This window comes from Poecile atricapillus, chromosome 2, assembly GCF_030490865.1.
Source record: "Poecile atricapillus isolate bPoeAtr1 chromosome 2, bPoeAtr1.hap1, whole genome shotgun sequence".
In the NCBI taxonomy this organism is placed as follows: domain Eukaryota; kingdom Metazoa; phylum Chordata; class Aves; order Passeriformes; family Paridae; genus Poecile; species Poecile atricapillus.
In genome coordinates, this window is record NC_081250.1 from 60,280,904 (window position 1) to 60,305,162 (window position 24,259).

The 24,259-nt window shown below is 38.1% G+C and overlaps 1 long non-coding RNA gene across 2 annotated transcripts; it reads right to left on the reverse strand.

Moving 5' to 3' along the window:
- Positions 1 to 2,224: 2,224 nt before the first annotated feature.
- On the reverse strand, positions 2,225 to 24,259 carry LOC131576690 (uncharacterized). 2 transcript variants are annotated; one of them, XR_009277040.1, is made up of 5 exons: positions 23,958 to 24,259; positions 23,102 to 23,188; positions 22,206 to 22,319; positions 6,399 to 6,535; positions 2,225 to 3,928 (listed from the first exon to the last, which is right to left on the reverse strand). It is a non-coding gene; the product is annotated as an uncharacterized LOC131576690 (long non-coding RNA). The 2 variants fall into 2 exon arrangements; XR_009277041.1 differs by lacking the exon at positions 23,102 to 23,188.

A 24,259-nucleotide genomic window follows, 5' to 3' on the forward strand; every position in this document is an offset into this window, starting at 1 on the left:
TTCATTAATATTTGCACAAGGTTTTCAGATCAGCCTTTCTCTTTTGCCTTCTTTTGCAGGTTATCTAAAAAGAAGGCTCAGGAGGAAAGTGTGGGCTTGATCCCTTGGGAATGCAGTGCATGTTGCATACACAAGTGGTTTTACATGCTCAGTCATTAAGATACATTTAGAAGGGTTCCAAGACAACTTCAAAAATCCAGTGCTTCAAATTTGTGTGATCAACTGCAAAAATAACTGATTAAACAAAAAAAAAGGCAGAAGAAAAATGATGTAAATTCTGATTGTGCATTTGCAGAAAGCTAAATTTCCTGAGAACTTTGCTGTACTAAAACATTCCTACCTGTTTTGGCTGCACAGTTGAAAAACAACCTACTACCATGTGTAGGGTTATTCACAGTGTAGGGGCTACATTTGTTAATATCCTGGGAGTGAGTAAAATTGATATAAGGCTGTCTTAGCTCAAATTGTCCTTGTTTTTATTGGATTGCAACTTTGCTTTAACATCAACTCAATTTTTAGCATTTAATGTGACATTAATAAAAATAAATCAAACAAGGCTTGTTCTTAATGGATTTGCAGCATGCATGAATATCACACACGATAATGTATTTCCAATTCACATTAATCATAGGGGGATAATACATTGGACAATAAGACACATTTTTTGACAGGTTTGTGCAAGTTTAGGTTTGCTCAGTCCCAATCTCCTTTTCCTCAAAATCATTCTCTGCCTGATTTATGTTTCAACACTTCCCCAAATACATCCCTCCAGCCTCTAAGTACATTGCTGCAATCCAGTTTACTATTCCAAATGACTGCCTGTCTGAATCAAATATTAAACTCCATTTGAGGTCAATTTATGGTCCTAGAAAGATATATAAAAGCTTTCATTCTTTCTTTATATTTATACCCTATGACTTGCCATTTTATGTCATTTAAGTGGGAGAAACACAAAATTAATCTACTCAAATCACATAAAATCTGTTCACCCACACTCAAGGCAACAGTCCTTCTCCTAAACAACACAAAACAACAAAAATATAATGAAAAACAAAGAAACACATATTAAAAAATCCTAAAAAACCACCAAACCTGCTACCTTATTTTTACAGGTATTTTCCTCCCAGTCAATTTCTATACAATACATAGGAACTAATTAGTGATGGACCCAAAGCAAAATCCACATTTCCACAGACTGGGTTTAGATTTTTTTTCTCCTTCATCTCCCTCATCGCTCTGTTATCCAGTCTGTGGCCACTTGCAGCATTTAGTACCTGGCTACTCTCTCTCCTTTTTTGTGTTTCCATCTGCAGAGTACAGATACCCAGCTTGGTGAGAACTCAAGAAAAGCTTACCCTAGCACCTGAAAGATTTCCTCTCACAGCAATTCGCCAGGAAGCTTTTCTGCTTGTGGATGATAAGGGCCTTGGCTGTCATACTGTGTATTTTCCCTGCAGCAGGAAAACTTTTTAACTGAATCTTTTACTGGGCTCTAGCCTAGCAGAGACAATGACTATATTGTTATTAAGAAGATGAGCCTGTCTATTTTTCTGAGCCCAAACAGTTGTTTTGCTCTCATCATAGCTCTGCTAAGACCACTAAATTTGAATATTGACCTCTTGTCAAAATAATACACCCTACTTGGAAATTCAGGAGCTCCAACACTCTGATTGACTTCCATGTTTCAAGGCCTACGAGTAAGGTTTCTAATTACTGTCTTTAAATGAAGATGAAATATTGGATGTGTGCATATCTTTGAAGACAAATGACCTGATTGTCAATCTAAGCACAATTCAGATTCCACTGGTAAGTAATTATCAAGAAACCTTGACCGCACTGACATCAACACATCAATGTCAAAATTATAACCACAGCTTTTGGCTTCACTTTATTTATATTTTAGGGTGATATAGAGACATGAAAGTTCAGTATGTCTTTCAGGTTCATAGAAGGCATCAAAGTGCAAAGACTCAGCCATGTACTTAATATAAATAATGTTTTTTTTTTAATTTTCTTTTTTGTTGTTGTTGTTAATTTAAGAGTATTTGTATATATATTTTCATCTCAAAAAGTTCCTTATACATTACTGTTGTCCCTGAAGGATCATCACTGGATTTCAGACTACTGACTCAGAACTTGGTAAACAAAATGGGAAAGATAGCTGTCACATAATCTCATTTGAGGCAATTATTTCATTACTCCAGGAAGGAGGAACATAGCGGAACCAATTGTCAATCAATGTCTTCTGTATCAGTGTTTTTTAAAAATATAAACCTGCCCCTAACAACAAAGTATATTCCACATCTACTGAAATGCAGTCATACAGACCAAGACAAAGAAGTTTTCCAGTGCTCTGAAACAATCAATGTTTATATAAATTAGTTTGTGATCCATATTACTCAACTGTATCATTTTATTTTATTGAACACATTAATGTGAAATAAAGACCCACATGTTCATTGTACAAAGCCTGAAAGCTCTTCCAGCAAAGGAGAAATAAAAAGTAATTAGAAGAATAGCTGACTAAAAGGATTTAAAATTTTATTGAGACCTCTGTCTTTTATAAAGCCTGCATTAAATATTATTTATCTGAATGTTTTGCTCACCTCATTCCATTTTTCAGATAGAAACAGAATGAATTTAACAGCTTTGTAAGCATGATTAACCCTATGTTATTGCCAGAAAGAAAGGCAAAAGAAAAATGATACATAAGGCAGCAAAATAGGCTATCATAAAATACTGCCCCAGGACTATATCATACCAATCTGAGTGAGTCAACAGCAAACAAGAAAGTATGCCTTGGATGTTTGATCTATCCTTTTCTAATTAAGATGGAGGTGACCTCATTCTTGTTTCCACACACTCATGAAATTATTCTAATTTCAGAGTCAAGCAATGATCTCACAAGAGCCAAGAAATGATTGCTTAAGCTTGATATATCCAGGTCAGTACACTTTAAATCTACATGATGTGTTGCTACATTATTCATTGAAAAAAATATTTAATGTTCCTTTCATTGATTTGTTATTATGTCAGCAATGTAATAGTGTAATAATATTATCCAATAAAGACATATCTATTTTTGGAGGTATTTATACTAATTTTTACATATATTTTCCCTATTTTCTCTTCTTGGTTTCATTCTGGCAATAGAACCCTTGAGAGCTGTGGATCAAGTCGCACCAAATTTTCCCTTGTTCCCTTGATTGCAGTGCAGCTTTGCCACTTCTTACCAGTAGCTCTATCAACCCTCCACTTCACAACGAGAAACAAAGCCAGTGATGTTTAGTACTTTCTAAAATCCACTCTACAGAGGGTTTTTTTCTCATGAGCAGCTGAAAATCCTCCTTCTTTACAATGAAGATAGGCCTACACATTTTAAATCAGCACAAACCGAGCATACTGATCCGAGAAGGGCTAAGATATAGCAGTATCTTTTTTTCACCCTGGAAGAAGAGAAGGTTACACTGACCCCTGAACTGGTATTACTGTAATAAACTCTGTTCTTCCTTGCATTCTAATTGAGAAAGCCCATTACAATCATCAATCAAGTCTCCCAAGGAACATGGAAAGCAGATGTACCATTGCATTTACTTCTCAAAGGAATACTGGAGAAAAAATGGTTTTCCCAAGGTCCAAGAGGCTGTAACAGAGCTGGCAAATATCCCACAATTTCCATTCTTTAAATCTCCTACACTGCACAAGGAAAGGCAAGAAAGCAGTGTGGAAAAGCTTTCCTTTAGAAAAAGAGGAATCTTTCTCTGGATTAAAGATTATGTCCATTTTGGAATCATATTTGTTTCAGTGAAGAACAGGCCAGGAGTATCTTGTCCTCATTAATGGTAAGAAATCTTCATCACGGATTGCAGATGCTTGCTGTCTTTTGCCCTAGCTTTCCCAATTTTCTCATATCAGCTCAAATCAGCTGCTGTATTGCCAAGAAAACAGAATCACATCTCTATTAGTTACAGTAGGGAAAAAAAAAACAACAAAAAAGTCAACACAGAAAAACTTGCACAATGAAGCAGTTTGAAATGCTATTTCTAATTGTCCCATTCAATATATTTCAGAGCCAACAGTATCAGAAAGATTTAGAGAGCTGAAGGAACAGGGAGAAGTAGGTGCTGCTTTTAAATGCTTTTTCAAACACAGTGTTATAATTGGAATCAACAGTATAGTCCAGCAATTCTGTCTCACTGATACGAAACATGTGTGGTAATATCCTTCTCCAGAAGGACCAGATGTCCAAGGCAGTCAAGGATTAGCAAGACATTGCCCTAGTCTGGCTCTGTATTTCAATTTGCCCAAACTATTTTGCAGCAGCCATTCTCCAGCATAGCTCTAGCACCTGAAGACCTGCAGCAATTGTTAATAAAATCTCCTAAGGGCTGATGTGCATTGTGGAAGAGGCTTTTTTCCACATTTCCATCTTTTTTTTTGTTGATCACTGGGATTATACAATAGCTTTTTCAGGGGCCCTTGGTGGTAACAGTTTATTTTCCATACAAGGGTCACAACAAAATTAGTGCTGTTCACTCTGACGGATTGTGGGACATCAATTAACCAATTATCAATGGAGAGGACTGTGATTTCAGTGAGCTGTCCTTCTACCAATCAGAGGCCAGAGAGGTTTAAAACACTGTGACTGCTGACACCTTTTCTGTGCTGACAATTATCATCCACTCAGCCAAACAGCACAAATAAGTCACTAATGTACCACAGTTTTCCCAGAGAGCTTTGTCAGCGTGTTTTTAATAGTAGGATTCAAGTAAGAGCTTCAGATAACATTTTCCACTCATTCCAATATCCCACCACTTTCCCTTTCATACTTGGAGCCTTATTTATGCACGTTGGTTGTGGCATAACCCATGGATGGGACTTTTTCAGCTTGAAAATGAGATACTGTCATATATGTCACAGAAGATCAAATGAAGCTTTCCAATATACTGCCCCAGAGGTATTAACTTCTTAGAGTGGCTCTCCTTTTCCCAATGGATTGAAATAATCTGCCCAGAAAGCATGAGCCTGGCAGTCAGCTCCAACTGTTTTAGTAGAAGATTGGGGGAGCTCCTGGTATTATTTAATAACTGTAGCTTCTGGCAAGGGTTTAGCATGCACATTTAAGCACTGTATTTAGCTCTGTTTGTCTGCATGCTAGATTGGATCTGTGGTGCGCTGAAGTACAGCACAAAATGTGGTTATGTTCCCTCTGAGAATTTCTCACTCCCTCTGGGTCTAGCCTTAACTAAGAATCGTTATTTTTTCACCTGAGGCAGGTTCTCCTTTGCAAAGCTAACAATTTTATAATTCTAAATAAAGAATCAGAAATAATCAGTGGCCCAGGTAATACAGGAGCAATAGGCCCTTTAACTATCAAAATGTCATCTGATGCCTGCTGTTTTCTCCACTTGTGGCTCCACAGGGCTATAATTTATTTTAGAAATTTGCTTACAATAAATGAGAGTGGAGGTTTCTTGAACCAAGCCAACTGAAACTTTTTCAAATACCAATCCTAGATATTGTTCCACAGACCACATATGGCAAAGAGAACAATAAAATGAAAGACAAAAAAATCCAGTAACAAAGGGTTTGCCTCTATGAAGCAATTTGTCTCTATACTTAATGACGCTAGGTGAGATATAAGTTATGGCTTGGAGTTCAGCAGAATCTAATGCCATGAAGGAATTCTGTAACACAGCTATTCCTGTGGTATGATTGCCCATTTTTTTCACTACAAATTGAGTCTTGCAACAAAAGGAAACACTTTTACCTTAAAATGCTCCCATGAGAATTTTATATCACACCTCCAACCTGATTTAGAAATGCAGAGGAACATGTTTTCTGCATAAAACAGTATATCAAAAGTCTAACAGCAAGAATGAAACTGATTCAGATGGTAACTGGAGTTGTCAGAAAATATTCCATTCCTGAACAAATGGGTAAAAGATGACTCTAGTCACCTCTCCCTTCTATGCCCACTTCTCTTACATGTGCACACAAGCACGGAATAAGTGCTGTTAAGATCTGCTTCAGACAGCTGTAATAAATCAGCAAAACCCACCAGTCCTTCCAGCACCAGACAGGCTGATAAACAACTGCTGATCCAGGAGTGTCATGGAAAGTGCTCTGTGTCCTAGAAACCAAAATGCAGAGCAAATTTTGATATTTGCTCGTTGGTATGCTGTGTCATAGATGCTGAATAAGTCAAAAAGCTCAACATGTTGCTCACATGCTAAATAAGGTAGATTCATAGAATTGCTTTAAGCAGAGTTCATAATCACCTCACTATGGGGAAGACACCAGTAGAAGGTCTGGGCTAAGAAGGGTTCTGACAGCACAAGGGAGCACAGAAGCAAAAGCAATCCCAGGTCCAGCATGTATTCAAAAAACGACTTTACCCTGTGCAGCCAAAGGAGGCACCTCTGGAATGCATTCCTTAACATCCCCCTGCACAGGAGGCCACAGCAAGCTGACAGAGAGCCCTTGAGCATCTTTCTAAAGGCAGACAGAGAAGGCCAAACACTTGTTCTAAGACCTCCAAACAAGAAAGAAAAAGAAAACCCAACAAAACCAAAATAAATCATCTTAAAATGAAAAGAACAAATAAAATTTCAGCTCAGCTTCACCCTAATTTTTCTCCTCTTGTACACTAATGTTTAAGAGGAGCACTAGAAGAAAGAAATGAGCTGGCACACAAAAATCACATACCAATAAACACAGGTAAATAATTTTTGTTATCCAGAAGTTTGTAGAAGTGTACGCATATTCATTTGAATAAAAATGTTGATTTTTATGTCATTTATGCTTCTTTAACAGTCTTCGCACCTGAAAGTTGCACAAAAATGCATATTGATAAAAAATTATGTCCCTCTAGCCACTTAATGGCATCCTTACAGGTATTGTTAAGCCCCATATCATTACTTTCAGATTTTAAAACCAGCCTTAACTAAAAAATTTCCAGGCATTATTTTTAGAGAAAATTGATCTTATTCATATACAGTTAGTTGCAAATGTAAAAGAGAACATTCAGTCTTTTCTTCATGAACTGAAGGCATCTGGATTATTTTATCCTCCTGTCCCTGTCTGGCTGTGATATTGTTGAATACATGAGTGTGGAGAGTGCCAGAAATTAATTCAATTTTAGAACTTGATTTATATTAACAAACTGGAGGAAGAAAAAAAAAAAAGGAACATAAATCAATATTACCGTTCCCCATTCTTTATTTTAATAAATGAAATGTCAGGTTTCTCTTACCTAATTTGTTTGAGAGGTTTTAAGCCTTTCTGATTTGAATAATTCCACTGTAGTTTTGAGATTCTGATGTAGCCTGAGGTTATTTTTTGAAAAAAATATGTGCTTTGGAAGGGTTAACCTGTGGAACACACTATAAAAGCAGCAGTAAAAGCCTGTTCAAAAGGAGAGTGGCACTAAGAAGGGGGTGAAAAATAAACAAACCACTATAAGGTCGAATCACAAACTTAAAGAGACCTTGAAGGAAAACTGACCTCCCATTCTAGAATGCAAGTATGGTATTCTAATTAAATTAATACCTTGCCTTAATATTTCTAACTCTGTTTGGCTTATTCCATCCCAAATATGAGCTTTATTGAGTGAATAGCATCAGTCATAATTCTCTCTGGTTCTCTTTGCGGCTAATACCTTCTGTGCACTGATCCTCCAGCTTGATCAAAGTGTTTTTACCATCTAAACAATCATGGTTTTTTCATTAGCTAATATGAAGCCAACTTTTAAATGTTTAGCCTACAAGACTAATCCACAGGCACATTATCTATGTAGTTTGAACCATAAAATAAAAACCCAGAAAACCTGATTTTTTTTTCTTTTCTTTTTCTGACATGGAGGAGTAACCAGATCTAACATATTCTTTTTGCAATTTTCACCCAAGAGTTGTTTTGGCAATTTTCTTGGTAATGAAGATTCAAGAAAGTAAAACACATCTGGCTGAAGGTCAGGTTTATTGTTAACCTTGTTCAATCTTGTCACAATTGCAGTGACTTTGCAGAGCTCATGAAATAGGGGTACCTAGAGTTGCTGTTGAGGCAATCCCAAAATACAGACTTTCAACTTTATATCAGAGATAGACAATTCCTGGGGGGGGATAGAGCAGCAGGAATGTAACAGCTTCTAGAGTTTGTGAATATGTATGACAATTTATGGATTGTTTTTTTCCCATTTCCCATGGAAAAGGATGTACGGTTGGGAACGGACTTCGAACAAACAGCAACATTTGAGTGTAGGCATCTATGTGTCATGGCAAATCAGGAATGTTTAACCATTAAGCACTGAGAAATATTTTGCCCCATAGTAAGTTTTGATTTAATTAAGAAATCATCAGATAGATATGAATATGAAGTTTGTGTACCAGAGACACCAGCTTAGGTGATCAAAGAATCCAGCCTGCCACATGCAGAGCCAGTCCCTGCCCTCACTGATCCCTGATTTTCTGCCTCCGTGACAGGAATTGCCAACTTCTTTCACTAACAGGGATCCACATCATTTCAGTGAAAGTCAGTAGAGACTGGCTTTAATCTCTCAAAAATCCTGCATTGGTGTTTTCCAGGTCAAACATAGACTGCTTATTTGACATCTTCCACTTGGCTCTTCCCACAAAGTCTAATAGAATCCTACCAGGCTCCTGTCATTGTTCCCTGCCCACAATGCCTGTTGTCGTGTACCCATTAAGCTGCCTTAGCTCTCTTAAAATGCCATCTGACTCAGAAAACACCAAAGGTAAGATTTTTCTCCTTCTCAGAAAGTCTTTTATTGACCTGCAACAAAGGATTTGAGAAGAGGATAACCAAAGGGAGCAAACTAAGCATTAAACCTCAGATTCTCCTAGGTATTTGGGCATGAGAATTTCATTTCTATTAAGATGAGACTGTCTGAGATGCTCACTCACTTCATGATAGCCTCATTCCTAATTAATCCAACACAAGGCTGGTTTAGTTAGTTTTGTAAGTCTCACCAAAGGCATAAAATTGTCACATACTCAACAGCAGCAAAGAGTCAAATAGGAACATTCCAAGCAACTCATCCAAGGATAGGCAGAGTTGTATATAACTCACCACAAGCCAGAAACATAAGGAATTTAGGAAGAAAATAGTAGACAAGGAAATAACAATATTCTGATAACCAAGAGCTAAGCCATAAGAATCTGAGAGGAAATACTGAAAAATCAGTCAGAAAAGAAAAATCTTTGGCTGAATTATTAAGATTTCAGAATTTGTAAACACAGCAGAAATTATTTTCCTGGAATATTCTGGGTGGGGAGAAATGAAAACTCAGAATGGAAAAAAACAAGTGGGAAAGCCCCAGCATCTTTGACTAATCAAAAGCTTTCCTTATTTGAAATTTCTTTTACTACCAAAAACAAATAACCAAAACAACATTTTTTAAGGTTTTTGTGTTTGGTTTTTTTTTTTTTTTAATCACTTTTGGACATTAGCCTTATTCACAAACCAAAAAGAAGAGAATCCAGAGACAGATTTTTGCTGATCAACAGAAAACAGCATAAGTGCTTGCAGGCTAGTGGCAGTAGATTTTGGATTTGCAGAGTGTATGGGAAAACATTCTGTCCCAACATGTCCATGAGAGAATGAATGAAAGACAACAGATTTTCATATATTCTCATTTCTATTTTATCCTCATAGTTCCAATCTTATCTTTGCAAGGATCTCCAGAGCTGCAGGCATTTATTGCCAGGAATGAACAATCAAATTCAGTTTATATAAAGGTAACATGAAAGTTAGCTCAATGACTGTCAAGCAGGTTGTTTTTTTTTTAAGAATAACTTCAGAAGATGTAGTTATTTCATGTCTGGTGGGGATTTGATTTGTTTATTCAAACTTTTCACTTGTTTATTCAAACATTTCTCCATAACCTAAAACTAACATCCCAAAATTCCGATAAAATCCCTATTATACTAGTATTTCTGAATCATCCATAGCCAAAAATTGCTAGAAACCTCATTTTAAAAATATTTTTTCCTCTTATGCTCCACCTACTTTTTTCAATCAACTATATGGAGAACATTCAGCAAATAAGGCAATGGCCTGGAAATGAATAGCCACGAAAGATGCCTCACTAGTTGCTTTTACAGCTTAGTTCTGCTGGCAGTTTTTAAAAGAAGGCATGCGTTGTCTTAGTGTTTTGCTCTGGGCACTTACATTTAGTACAGAGACTCACAGGCATCTCACTTTGCAGCTGTCTTGCTCATAAAACACCAGTTTTTCAGAGTGACTCATTAATAACAAGCCCTCTACAAATAAAAGTCAAGGGGAAGAAACACAGGTAAACAGACACAGGTAAAAGCACACAGCTGCATATTATGGAGTGTTTTGCTAGGCATAAACCTAATTTGTACACTCACAAACAAATATACTTTTGGAAAAACTAGCATTATAGGCATAGATCCCTTTTCCAAAATAAATGCCCATTTAAAGCAAAACTGGTATGATCTGAACATGAAAACCATATATTTTTATACCACTCTAAACTGGTGTCGTCACAGTTTTACTGAACTGATTTTTGTATTGAGATGCTGCTTTTGCTAGGGGTGGTTTTTGTCAATTCTTCCCATTTGCATCAAGTATGACTTCTTTCAAAACAGGCCTGTGGTTCTGGTCTTCATTTTAGCTAAAGCTGCAGTGATCCTTGCTACATGCCCTTCAGTTCTGAGTTTAATTTCTACTCAAAAGCTGAAGATGATGTGACTGACTCTTGCAGACGAATCCAATCCACATGATTTCAGTATGCTCTGACTGAAGATTCTAGTGTTTGGTGTATTTTTCTCCACCTTGTGTCAAACCTTTCACAAATTGACAAATATCAGAGACACACCAAGGCTCCACATATGGATGAAAACCAGGGACAGACGGGAGAAGGAGTTTGGTACAAATTGCTGAGAAAAAGCTAATGCTTAATAAAATAGAAAGCATTTATTTATAATATTAATTTTTTATTTTCATCTCAAATTAATGTACATCACAAGATCCAGTTTATAATTTTCTCTTTATTTACTGTTTTGGTTTCTTACATTGGTTAGTAAAATAAAAGCTTAAAAGTGTTGTTGTGTTTTATTTTTAAAGAAAGACTTAATGTTGACCCAAGTCACTGACACATGTATTCATGAGATTTAACATCATAATTGCTGCATAAGATACACTAAGGTTCTGTGTACATTCCTAACCATTTATATGAGCATAATGGATGTACATGAATTTTGAATGTGGAACAAAAAAATATCAAGATCTAGGTCTTTCAAACTGACCATTTACTAAAGGAGCCTGATTATAGCAGAGATATTCCAAAGGATAAAGAGAAAGCAGAAAAAAAACCCAAAAACAGCATCTGTGCTTTTTCAGAGTTCTTTCTAGATATTTTCCCTCTTTGGTCAATGAACTGAGTTGAACATCTGAAATGACATTTCCCATTTTCCAGCTTCCATACAGTGATTCTATCAAAGGAGGCAGATACTTTGTACTGTCCATAAAATGAATAATATCTACTCACACAGAAAAATCTCTCTCTTGCTATTTGCCTGCATATATAGAATCACCTAATTCACCATTTCCATGTTTGAACACCCCCTTTAATGTCATATCCAAGCAAATCAAGAAAGGCTATAACAATCACTCTTTGCTCCTTCCCGGCTTATAAGAGGCCTGGCATAACTCATTTGCAGCACACTTAGCTTTCGTTTGCATGACAAACTGTGTAGTGAGGCTGCTCAGAGGAGGAAACTCAAATAAAGACACTGGATTTGTATGAGGGAGCAGGGGGAGAAGTGACTCACTGAAATTTGAAAAATCAAGTACCGTGACAGCTGCTGCTGCTGTAACACTCTTGCAAACCCCAGATTGCCATGAGGTTATTCAGTGCATCTGCACTGAATTTCCTGGGTTACTGTAACACATTACAAGGACGTGCTTTGATGTGTCCCACATAAATGTCCTCAACACCACACCCTCTTCCCGTCCCTCCCCTTTCCACCTACTCCTGGCCCTAGGACCCTGCAGTCCGCAGCAATGTCATGCTGCATGCCTTCCTGCTCACATGAGCAGCAGTTGTCAGAGAAATGGATCCAAAAGAAACAGTCAATAAAAACAGAAACAGCTGTAACAATTTTACATGGCATGGTTCTGATTTCTGGGTATATCCTCTGCACACATGTTTTCTTTTTCCCTTTTCTTCTACCTTTCCCAAGTAACAGGGAATGGTAGTGTGGAAAAACAGCCATTAGGAAGGGAACAATGCAGCAAAGAAATTCTTCTCACAGATGTTATCATATGAAAAATAGGGCTACTTAGATTTTTTTAAATTTTTAAAGAAGTGGCAAAAAGGGAAATACATGGCTAGAGAGAAGAAAAATAATTAGTGGGCAGAATGAAAGGGTACTACGGGCTCTACAGGCAGCTGTGGATTTTTTCCAGAAGAGGTCTGACAATATTTTAAAACCCATTGTCTCCACGTTCTGCCCCACTTACACCCTTCAGCTGAAGGGCGGGTTGTAGTTGTTGGCACTTGGACAACACTTCTTTAATGTGAGAAGCATCTAAACTGACTTTAATGAGAGATTGTGCATCAGTTCTGTGTTATTTATAGTAAAAAAAAAAGGAGCCTTAGGGTCACCCTACTTAGTTCAGGCAACAGACAGTGGCATCTAAGCCAGAAGCCACACTTATACCCCCAAGAAGGGCTCTTGGATTATTGTTCTCCACTGAATATAGAAAGAGCCCAGAGCACCTGTGCCTTTACCACACTGTCTTAGCTGACCTGGAGGGATAGAAATAATAGGTGTAATCCAACTAGATAATTTAACAAATGTATTTAGTCAACACAAGGCTCCTTAAGAAGGAAGTAGTAGGCTTGAAAGATGCCTATGAAATACTTTAAAAATCTGGCAATTACCTGCTGCTTTTCAGCCTAGGAAGGCATGGCTCTGTCATAGCAGACAGGGTCATTTCTGGATCATTTGCCATAGACAGGGTAGACTATTGGTGGCACAGATTTCAGTTCACAGCAGATATTTCAGAAAGTCCCCAGAAAACCTGCTCATCTCTCTAATTGCACTGCAGACATATTAAAAATCTTCATGACTGTCTTGAGCATCTGACATCAGATTGCATAGGGAACTCACAGAATTTACATAAGATCAACTCACAAACTCCCTCCTTCATTCTATCCACAATTTCATTTGCCCAGAGCATAAATTTAGAATAGAATAAAAAGACAAATCTCAGACATTCAACGTATCTTCAGATTTGCAAGCAAAGAGAAAAAACATGTGACTGAGGCTTTCTAGGTGACTTACTTTAAGGTTTTAACTGAAGAAAAAAAAAGTGAACAGATGGTGTGATGATATATACCTATTTTTCCTTAATTGGAATGTTCTCCCAAGAAAAAAACTATCTAAATTCTGTTCCTCACTCCTAAATCCACAATCGTCCACAGAGCACCCTAAAAACTGTGTCACAGAGCATTCTATGAGGCCTTTAAAATTACCACTAAAATACTAACAAACAAAGTTATGTCATGTTCCAGTAGAGCAGACATATCACATTACCCCTCAAATGTATTTTAACATGCTAATATGGCCATATCTTTCAACCTTACCATCACAGTACGGGAGAGTCCTTCAAATTCATACTCTCCACCAGTGACACAAATGTCCTCAACCCAGAACCCCAAAATACAACTTGCTTAGGTCTTAAACCTTGGGCTTCAGAGGAAGAGAAATGAAAATACTATCTCTTTTTGGTTATGAAGCTTTTTAATCTTATCAAAAATGCCTAGAAGAAAAATGGAAAGCTCAACTTTTAGCAGTAATTCCTAAGTCTATACAAATTTTAGTTGAAAGGCATGAAGGAGGAAAGACACAGGAGGAATTAGTTACAACAGAAGGTTGCTAGTAAGCCCAAGGACCATCTAGTTCATTTCAATGATTTCTCAGTGACTTCAAAATTCTGTGGAAGAGCACGGTGCATACAAAATAGTTTGAGTTTGCATAAGTAATCCAAAAACATGTTCTAAATTTCTGTGGTGGGAGGTGTCACAGGAGCAGCTTTTCTTCCAGGTTGCATTACAGTTTTTCCATTTATTTTCCAGTTAGAATCCAGAGCGTTCAAGAGAGCAAAAGATGAAGAACAAACACACTCTTTTCAACTCTTTCCATCTGGGCTAATTTAATCTTTAGACATACATGGGAATTCTCACTTTAACCCCACTTCCACCAATATAATCGAGAACTGCGCACTAGGCTGAAAAAAATAAGACCAGATTCTGCCTATAGATAATTACCTAAGTCACATATCTATGAATAAAATAGAAGTGGTGTCAGTATCTCCAAAACCTGCAGTTAACATTAGATGATTTTTCAAACCAGAAGTGTCCCTGTTGTGTTTCTTCCAAGCTTTTTCAGCTGTGTCACTGAAGCCAAATATGGTGTCTCTCAATAAATCAGTCATATTTCAGGCTCTTATAATTGCATTACATTACTTCATCTTTCTTTAAAAATAATACTGAAGTGGACTATTTTCTGTTCAAACCATTTGCACATAGCTAATGGGTTCAATATGTTTGCACTCTGTTGCTATACCCAAGGAGTTCAGCAGTACAATGTTTAGGGAGCATGAATACCTCACATGCTAAAAGTGGTACCCCATGGTCACCCAGCTGCCAGCTACAAGTGCTGTGGTATTGACAGAAAAACTGAGGGGTAATACTGGCATTTCAGCCAAGTGCTCCTTTTCTCAGTGAAATGTGTCCCACTGGCCAGGCTGTGTGAAGGCTTTGGCCAGGTGTTGAGCCATGTTACGCTGGCCTCTGGCTGTTTTGATGCAGTAAATTATTTTATTGACTAACTCACATATTAAGCAATTAAACAGTAATATTTAATAGCACAGAAGAAATTTTAAGTAGGTAGTAAGGATTACCTAAAACTAACCTGGAATACAAACCCCTTAAAGCTTAAGTGCTTTGTTAATATATGTTAACATTAATGTCAGACACAGCCTGCTCGTTGACAAAAGTCAAAACAGAATTGCAAGGGAACTCCCTGGAGTTCTCTTGAGCTCTGTTGGCCTATCCAGGGCTGTCCACAGCATACCAGAGCTCACATTTGCCAGATGCCAAAACACAACAGGAAAAGCAGCTTCTTACTTCTTGTGCTCTGCTTTAAAACCACCTGAGACCTCCCCAACACAAGCATGCAAAGCAAGGACAGGGACAAGAACTGGGCTGCAGATTGCTGCAAAACACAGGCAGTGCATTAGCAATTCAGATTTGAAGAGATGTCCCAAGGACAGAACCTAAGCTTGGACTGTGATCTCCTGCATATCTAGGGGGGAAAAAAAGTGCTTTCACAAGTAGCTACAACATTCTCTTTTTCTTTTTTTCAGGATACTTTAATGAACTTAATGGCATGAGATAGAGGACAAATGGTTAGAACAGAAATTGTCACATATACTGCAATTACTAAGAGCTAAGAACTTCTGTTCTGCACTCTTCACATAATACAGCAGCTTTATGGACCCTTGTGGAGTCTCCTGTGGTATCTCTGCAGACAGACATAAATTCTAACATCTCATGCTTGGGGCATAGTGGAAATGCAGCCCTTAGGGGGTCAGTACTTATGGAGCTCTGAGTTTATTTCCAGCATATGTTGACAAATGCTGACATAATATCTAGGCTGTCCTTTGATCACATAAAATCCACCTCTGGAGCAGGTAGCACTAGAGGCTTTAGAAACCAGCCTGGGGACCAGGGAAGCTATTCAGGTCTGGCAAGCCATCACCAGTGGGACTGTTCTGTTTAGCATCTAGTAATATAGTGTGGCTTTTCTCTGCACAGCACACAGGCCAGAGTCCAATATTAGCCATAAATTCTCAGGTACATAAAATGAGTAGAACCCAATGATGAGTAACTATGGCAGTCCACGTGTTTTCTTGCACACCATGTTCAGCAAGTACATGATGGTGCAGTCTGTTCTCATTCTCTGGTCCTGGTTTGATCAATTCTGAATGACTGCTAGCCATCCAGTTCAAGTTAGAAATTTAAGATACATCTCTATCAGGAGGAAGTAAGAAAAATCTCCACAGAACTCAATCCATCATGAACAATATCTCAGAAAAGTATTTTTTCCTGGGTTTGCCTCATGAGCACAGAAGTTAACTGAAACTTCCTCAGATGAGATATCCAGTTCCAGAGTTAGAAAATGAAACCACAAAATGAAGCTGTGATTGCAAAGTAGAAAAACATAAATTTGTGCAAGAATTATTCTGGTCCATGTGGCTAAATACAACATTGAAGATGTGACCTTTGGTATGAGCAAGTAACCATATACGCAGGTTTCAGCAGCTCTTCTGCTTTGCCCATTTTGAAATCTACAGTAGCCCTCTGAATCCACTATCAGAGTAGCTAGTTCATGATTGTCACCTCCCCAGTCTGCAACCAGAGCCACTTCCCTTTCCTAGGCTTATTTTCAGGGCTGCAGATAGAGGATTTTAGTTACTATGCTTTCTTTTTTCATACCTCTCTTAAGCTTCATGATCAAACCACAAGAAAATACATTTTATAAAACTGCTGTAGCCCCAGTCATTGAAAATTGAGTGGCTTTTTAAGCATGTGCAATTTCTTAAACTGTTAAACAAAGATAAATACTTCATAGCAAATATTTATGTTTAGGTAAAATCACTTTCTGCAAATGGATTCCTGAGACCATAAAATAACAGAGGTTGTAAAAACAAGCTTGATGGCTCATGTGTGTTTGTAAAAACATACTATTTTCACATAAGAACCTAATAAAAACGTGAAAGACATCTCTGTGTATATTCCCACAAAGGTAACAGTGGCAGGAGAAAAGGGAGATGCTCGTTCCTCTCAGGCAGGGTCCCCTTGATCTTTAGACTGCTTTTGACCTTCAGCAAAACCTGAGCAGATGAGATTAGAGATCGCTGTTGCTGCTTTACATCAGATGGGAATCAGCTCAGCACTGGGTGACTGTGTCTTAGAGGGCTGTCAAAGAATGGCATATTGGAAGGATGGTTCAAAGCACCTGAAAAAGGATTTTAAATATCTCATTACAAAGCCTTGAGGAATACTCATTAGAGAGGGAGACTTTTAGGGAAGGTCCAGGGGCTGCTGTGAGAAAGTCTCATTTTTAGCTTCACGTGACTTGGCATGTCTGAGCTCGGCTGCACTCCTATAACTTTCACTGCCAAAGATAATAAATAATTAGTATTCATTCTGCCTAAAATGTTAGAGAAATCTGCTGTCCAACAAGATTCCCTTCAAAACCATTCAGAAAGCAATGACACACAGGGCAAGAAACTGTATTTCAAGTCATGATCATGTTCTTCCAGACTGCTAGGTGATCTTGTCCCTCTGACAATGAGAATGTTCTCTCTTCCTGATGGCCATAGTGAATTCCTGAGGTACGTTTACTGAAGAACTTTTACTAAATCTCCCAAGATCATCTACTGTGGTGCCCTGGCTCCCGACAGCATTCCCTCCATCACACATCGTATTAGCCCAAATGTGTTTGCCTTCAGGGCAAGGTGTAAGGTTCATCTATTCATTCAGGTTCATGCCAGCAGAATGAATGCAAAGCCTTGACTATTGGTTTGCTTATACAGGGAAGGCAGGGTGTGAATTTACAAGCTACAGTATGAATTCACACCGTGCTGGCTGCTCCCTGCATGTGTACATTTACCTGCAGTTGAGGAAGCCACTTCATACAAAGCAATCCTCAGTGTGCCCTCTCTGTGTCCACAGGGGGTTTTAGTGCAGAGTCATTTCACATAACACAACATCATTTCACCTCTTGGTTTGCTGCTGGTAATGTACCTGCATAGGCAAACCTTTGCTCTGTGGATTTGTCTGATTTCCACAAAGAATTGGTCAACAGTCAAAGCAGTTCCTGTAAAACCACAACAGAAATAAAGTTGCACAACAGAAGGTGTTGCTTCCCAAATAAAATTTATAATTTTTGTGTGTAAAATCTGTGTACCTAGGAGAAGGCATATACGTGCCTCTTTTAGGAGTGAAATTAATTTGCTTTCCAAACAAACTTTACTTAAGAATCAATTCTTCTGATTTGTAGACTTAGGTGGTATAAAAATATCTGGAATTTCTCCTCACTTGAACAAAAGCATTTCCCTACCTAAGAAAAGTGTACATTACAAGAAATAGCAAGCTGGTACCCAGGATCTCAAATTCATATTCAGCTTTCTGTGAGCTCAGAAAAATTAACTTGTTTATCATATCTTAAAACATGTGGGTGCCTATGTACCTCTGTTATCAGGGGCCCTCCTGATGTAACTTAACAGAGCTTCATCTTCTTCAACAATAGCCTGCTAATTTTCATAGAGTATGGCCTAATTTATTTCCCAGAGAGGAAATAAATAGTAAGGTAAGACATATATGCTTTTCATGAAAATATTTTCTTACTAGACCACAAGTTAAAAAAAGTCTGTTCTTTAAAACAGACTGCATCAGGAAAAAAATAATCATCTCCCACTCCCAGTTAATTCATTTTAAATTCTTAGTAGGTCAACATCTACTTCAGGGTTTTCCAAGTGCATGTTGTCTCATCTATGTTTGTCTTCAAACTTATAAACTCCTCAGGGTATGCTCTCTGCTTCTCTCTGTCTTGTTCAGTGCTGATCACGTCATCAGAGATTAGCAAATAATTCTTACTATTAGCAAAAATAAATAATATGTGGCAAGATGTCCTCACACATGCCTTTTGCCTGCAAAGCATGGCACGGGAGAAGATGGCTTGGAATGACTTGGCAAGAAGCAGACCTCTCAGGATATTGAAAGGTCAGGTCCCCAGAGAAAGAACACTTCAACACACAATCAACACACTTTGGGCAAGCAGTTCTCATGTAAGCTGCTCAGCTGGGAAGAGGGATACTCCTTGGTTCCCCAGGACTCTGAAGTAGGCTGGGCTTTCCTCTCTCTCCTCTGTCTGTAACAAGCCAGACAGTCCAGTAAAGTAAAATAAACAGATCTGCAAAGTGCTGAGTCCAGTCATTTTCCCCAGGAGAATCTGTGGGGCTCTGAGCCTTTACTTGGGATTGTAATTAACACCTGATTGCAGCATGTTTATGAACAAAGTTAAGGAGGGAGAAAGAGAGAGAGAGAGATGTTTCACCCTTGAACTGAATGCTCTTGAGTTGGCTCAATTTTTATGGGCTAATTTGGCAGTGGCTGTGATTGAGTACAACACTGAAATGAAAAGGAGCTTGGGGCTTCTTGCCACCTCCTCCTCCTCCTTCCTTTTGTTAGCTCCTACTACAAAGCATGTGTTTCCATTTAACACTGGATAAGAGTCAATTGATGTCTGGGTTTTCATTCAAATATTTATTCTTCTGTGGTATTATTAACATTATTTTCCAGTTAGGTGTAGCTTACTTTTATCTGAGATTATCTTCATTTCTTATGATCACATTGCAGCCTCAGGTTTTTTGAGAAATGTTCTGCCTTCCCCTCACTTGAAGCTGTACCCTATATCTAATTCTCCTTGTTTGTAGATAAAATCCTACAAGTTCTTACTGAATTAGAAAGAAAAATCTCCCACTGACGTTAGCAATGAGTCAAATGACAAAAACTGAGAACATCCTGGTTTCCATTATGTTCACCTCAGAATGGCTGCAGGAGCACACCCACTACATTCTCTTGGTCTTTCAGGGAGAGTTTGTGTTTTCCTCTTTGTTTTTGACTGACCTTAACTCAGCTAAGGAAACTCAATTCACATCAGGATCTACTTCTAGATTAGTTTTAAGACAGAATTTTGATTTTTGCTTCAAGGCTTACCAAAACGGTGTTTAAACTTCAGACCCCTGCTATTTTACCATCACTCCTATAATATTTTAAAACACAAAAACCTGCTATGGTTAACAGATTAATTCCCACCACCTTCAATACTTCCTTCCCTGAAACTCCTTTGGTGAACTGCCTGTTGTGTGAGATGTCCTCATATATTAATCTCTTTTTGACGATTTTACTACAGTTTTGTGTTATTAGTAAAAAACAAATTATTTTCCAAAGAAGCCATTCCAAAAGGCAGTAAAAGTACACAAATTCTCTGCCCTTCTGCCCAGCAATTTTTAGTCCTAGTATATATGGCACAGCTAAATGAGTCATGTTGTCAAATTAATCAAAATTCTAACCTTCTTACAGTAGAGACAGAGAGCATAAAGCACTATGCACTATGCAGCAGTAATAGAAACAAAGAAAATAAATGCCCTAATAATTTGGAAAAAATGAGCTTTTTGCTTAGCCTTTTTCCAAGTCACTAGGGTTTCCAGGAATTTGGTCAAATGACTGAAAATATAATCAGAATGATGGTAAACAGACCATCTTTTATACAAACATCTCTTTGGGCAATCAGTCAAACTCCAGCATAATGCATTCTGTTTCAAAAATCTCAGATGGATTGCTTGTGGCATTTATATGCCCATCAGCCACAGAACTGGTCTGAGAAGCAGTTAGGGAACCATTTTCCTGGTAAAAGGCTACTTATCTATTTGTTATAATTAGTGAGAGCTTCAATCTAGGAAGATTGCTACTGCAAATTTAGCAAAAGCATGTTAGATAAGTCCACTCTATCATAGCTGCACAATATTAACCAATTTTGCTGTTTCTTTTTTTTTTTTTTCTGAATATGGGTTTCTCTCACTGACTGTGCTGAGGCAAATACATACTAGGAGACCAGATCTTTAGAAGTCCAGCAGTGCACATTTTAAAGTGGAATTTCCCATGATGAGCAAATCTACATGAATCTCTCACACTTCTAAAGTCCTTAGAAGTCTCTTTGGGATGATTTTTGGCACCAGACTATATCAGAGGCAGACACGGTAATAATTAATTTCAAAGGTATAAAGCACAATTGTGTGGGTCTTCTCACCACACCTCCCATTCAAACATCCATTAGAAGGCTGATTTTGGTGTGTATTGCTACCTTAGCTGACAGTCTAAAGTTCCACCAGACACCTGGAACCATTCCCTGGGCCTGCAGGGGAGTGTGTCTTCCTTTCTTCCCACCACACAGCTTCTCAGGACTCAGTCCAGCTTTCCAGCCTTCACTGCCAACATATTTAATCCTGTAATTCAGTCATCAAAATCACAGTTGGAGTCAAAGTTAAGAGTCCACACATAGATTTTGCATCTGTATACATGTGAATTTTGTCAGACCTTAGTGACAAGTTATCAGCAAGATCACATCCTTGGTACCTTGCTTAAGGAGAGGTGGGGGATTTTTTTATTGGGCTTTTTTTTGTGGGTTTTTTTTTTTGTTTGTTTGTTTGTTTGTTTTTTTCTAGCTTCTTAGTATTCCTGAGAACAGAAATATGTTGTGAATGAACCCACTACTCTCTTCTTCTGCAATTTTCCATAAACAAAACTGCAACCATACATTACACTGTATCTTAGGTGCTGCTCCCTATGGGACTGATCATTTTTGGACAAGAGGAGAAATATTAGGAAAAAAATTATTGTTTGTAAACTTTCTGATTAATCTTTTGACCTATCCATGTGTTCCCATTACAATATCCTCCAAGAACCACAGCTTTACTATATTGTCTAGAGCCTAAGCAGCACAGTGCACCCTCAAACCTGACTCTCTTCTGGAGAAGGTGACACCCTTAAGTGACAATTCTGTGCTTCACAGATCAAGACTTCATAACCTCTTTGCAAGTAACTCACAATTCATTTTTCTTTCTTGGGCAGAGTGACTGAAGCCTGTTATAAGAGCTATGGATTTAGGAATACAATGAGCACCTTCATTTGGAAATTTGGCTGTGTGGACTCTGCTTTCATCAGTGTAACTGGTTATAATCTTCAAAAGGTCTCTCCTGTTTATACAATGTACAGCATCACAAAACAAAAAAGTAAACTGAGAAATATTACACAAAGTTACCATTTTCTTATTCAGCATTCATATTTTGCCTTTAAGCCTACAGAAAGTGGCACAGAAAAAGTAAATAAAAAATCATGACATACAATTGAAAGTGGCTTAAGCCCTAGTTCTTCAGGCTTAAAAGTGTGTTTAATTTTACACATACCCACATTCTCATTGATGTTTCTTCACCTAAGTTAAATCAAGAAGATATTTGCAATTTTAAGTTTCAGCACTTGACAATTTACAGGACCAAATATGAGTCTGGTACTGTCACTTTACCTTTACAGCTTCTGCCTTAGTCCAGGACTCTCTTTTCCTCCTCTGTGGAATGTGGAACAGACCTCCTCTGATGCTGGACCAGAGCCTTTTATTTGCTTCTGGGATGATAGATAACTAGACAACAACAATAGTGGAAATGCCATCAAGTAATTGCACTTTTATTTTCAATTAAAATAAATTAAAAATGCTAGCCCTTTTTGGGTCAAATCCAAAGGATTCCCTTTATATTTATGAAAAGGAAGTAGTTACATTTATCCATTTCTCTCCCTTATATTATTTTCACTGGTTACTTTAGCAGTTGGAGATGTCAAGAACGGCAGAGGAAGAAGGTGGGTGTACAGCTCTCTCTGCACCATACTGCAGTAAGCAAAATCAAGCAGTGAGGTAGGAAATAGCCAGCTGCATTTCACAGCCAGGATTCCCACTCCTCAGCCTGAGCCATCTCAGAGCTTCCTGGAGTGCTGTGTCTCTGCCCCAGTGCTCAGCTGAGGTAGCAGGCTTCATCTGCTCAGCCCTGCTGCAGGAGCAGAGGAACAGGCCAGCTGCTGGCCCTCTACCAGCCAGTGTGCACTACAGCCACCAAACAGACCCAGATGTGCCCCCTCTGGGTACATCTTCATCGTTTAAAAATAAAAACATGCCCAGCAAACAATAGTATTGTATCCTCAGCATCCATACACCATTCAAGAACAGTGAAACTATTCCAGCCCCCTTATCTGATCCCTTCTGGGAGCAGAAATAAATGAGGTTTACATGAGATAATGTCTGACTGGTTACATTGCCAAATGTTTGGAGACTACAAGTGCCTAGCAAAGCTCAAGTACATTGTGATACTCCTTGGAAAAATGGGGCTTTCTCAAGGTCTCTGCTGACTCTTTCCATTTATTCACACTTACCTTAAATACAGCATGAGCAGAGGGAACTCTGCACTTCCCACAAGGCACTCAATATATGAGGTGATCATGCCCATAGACAGTCAGCACCTAAACCAAACGTAAGTTTTCAGAACAAAATCAATACTTTATGCCCTGAAGCAATTCTGTAATCCAGGACAGATTTTAGAAAATTAGAATAATAAACTGCCTGTGAGTAGCTCCACTAAAGAAGAAAGCAGCTGCGTTTGTGCAACTGTTTCTGGGGTTTTGCATGCAGACACCATTTTCTGACATATGGGAGGAAAATGCGAATTCTACGCTTGCCACATATAGAGTCCCAGTCAGATCTAACATCAATACTTGATTTGAGTCCAATTTATTTGGGATTTGAATAAATTATTATTTTCAAAAAGCCACAACTGAATGTCAGACAGCAGCACTACAAGATGTATGGAAATGTATATGTAGATTCAAGTGAGAAGGAAAGTAGTTTTCCTATGAGACCTCATGTGCAGGGAAAGAAGTTAATCTGTATATTTACAGAAGGAAAAATGGGACAGGAGAATGGTATTTTTTGGCTAATTGCAGCATACATCTGGGAAGTTTCAAAGAACAAAAAGATGCTCAGCATCTTGAAAAAACAAAGAAATATGTTTCCCAGGTTAATAGCCTATTAAAAAAAAAAGGCAGGCACAAAAACAAACTCGGACCCTGCACTGCTCCAGGATTGTCTGCACTGGGTTGAGAGGGCTCAGTGGAAGTAAAAAATGATAAAGAATATAAAATACAAGGGAGAAGGGGAAACTAGAGAAAAAAGGAGAAAAGTTCTGTTTCAAAAGACTTCCCAGTAACTCTTGCACACACACATTTTCCTTACCTAGTTAAGAGCTGCCTTCTGGAGATACAGCCACAGTCTCCCTTCCATCTCAGTTGTCATTGATCTGAGGCTTTCTTCTCACTGTCAGATGGCACATGCCATGTGTCAGAAAATGATTTTTTTTTTTTTAGATTCAATTAAAACAAACTTGAGTCCACCCAAGAGGCATCCTGCCCCAGCTGCACTTCTGCTCTGTTGCACCCTCTGTTCCAACCATACTGGAGACAATAAAAGAACTAAGGATGGAGAGGCACACTATTTTTTAAGTAAAACCATATGTATCATGTAAAATACTCAGGACA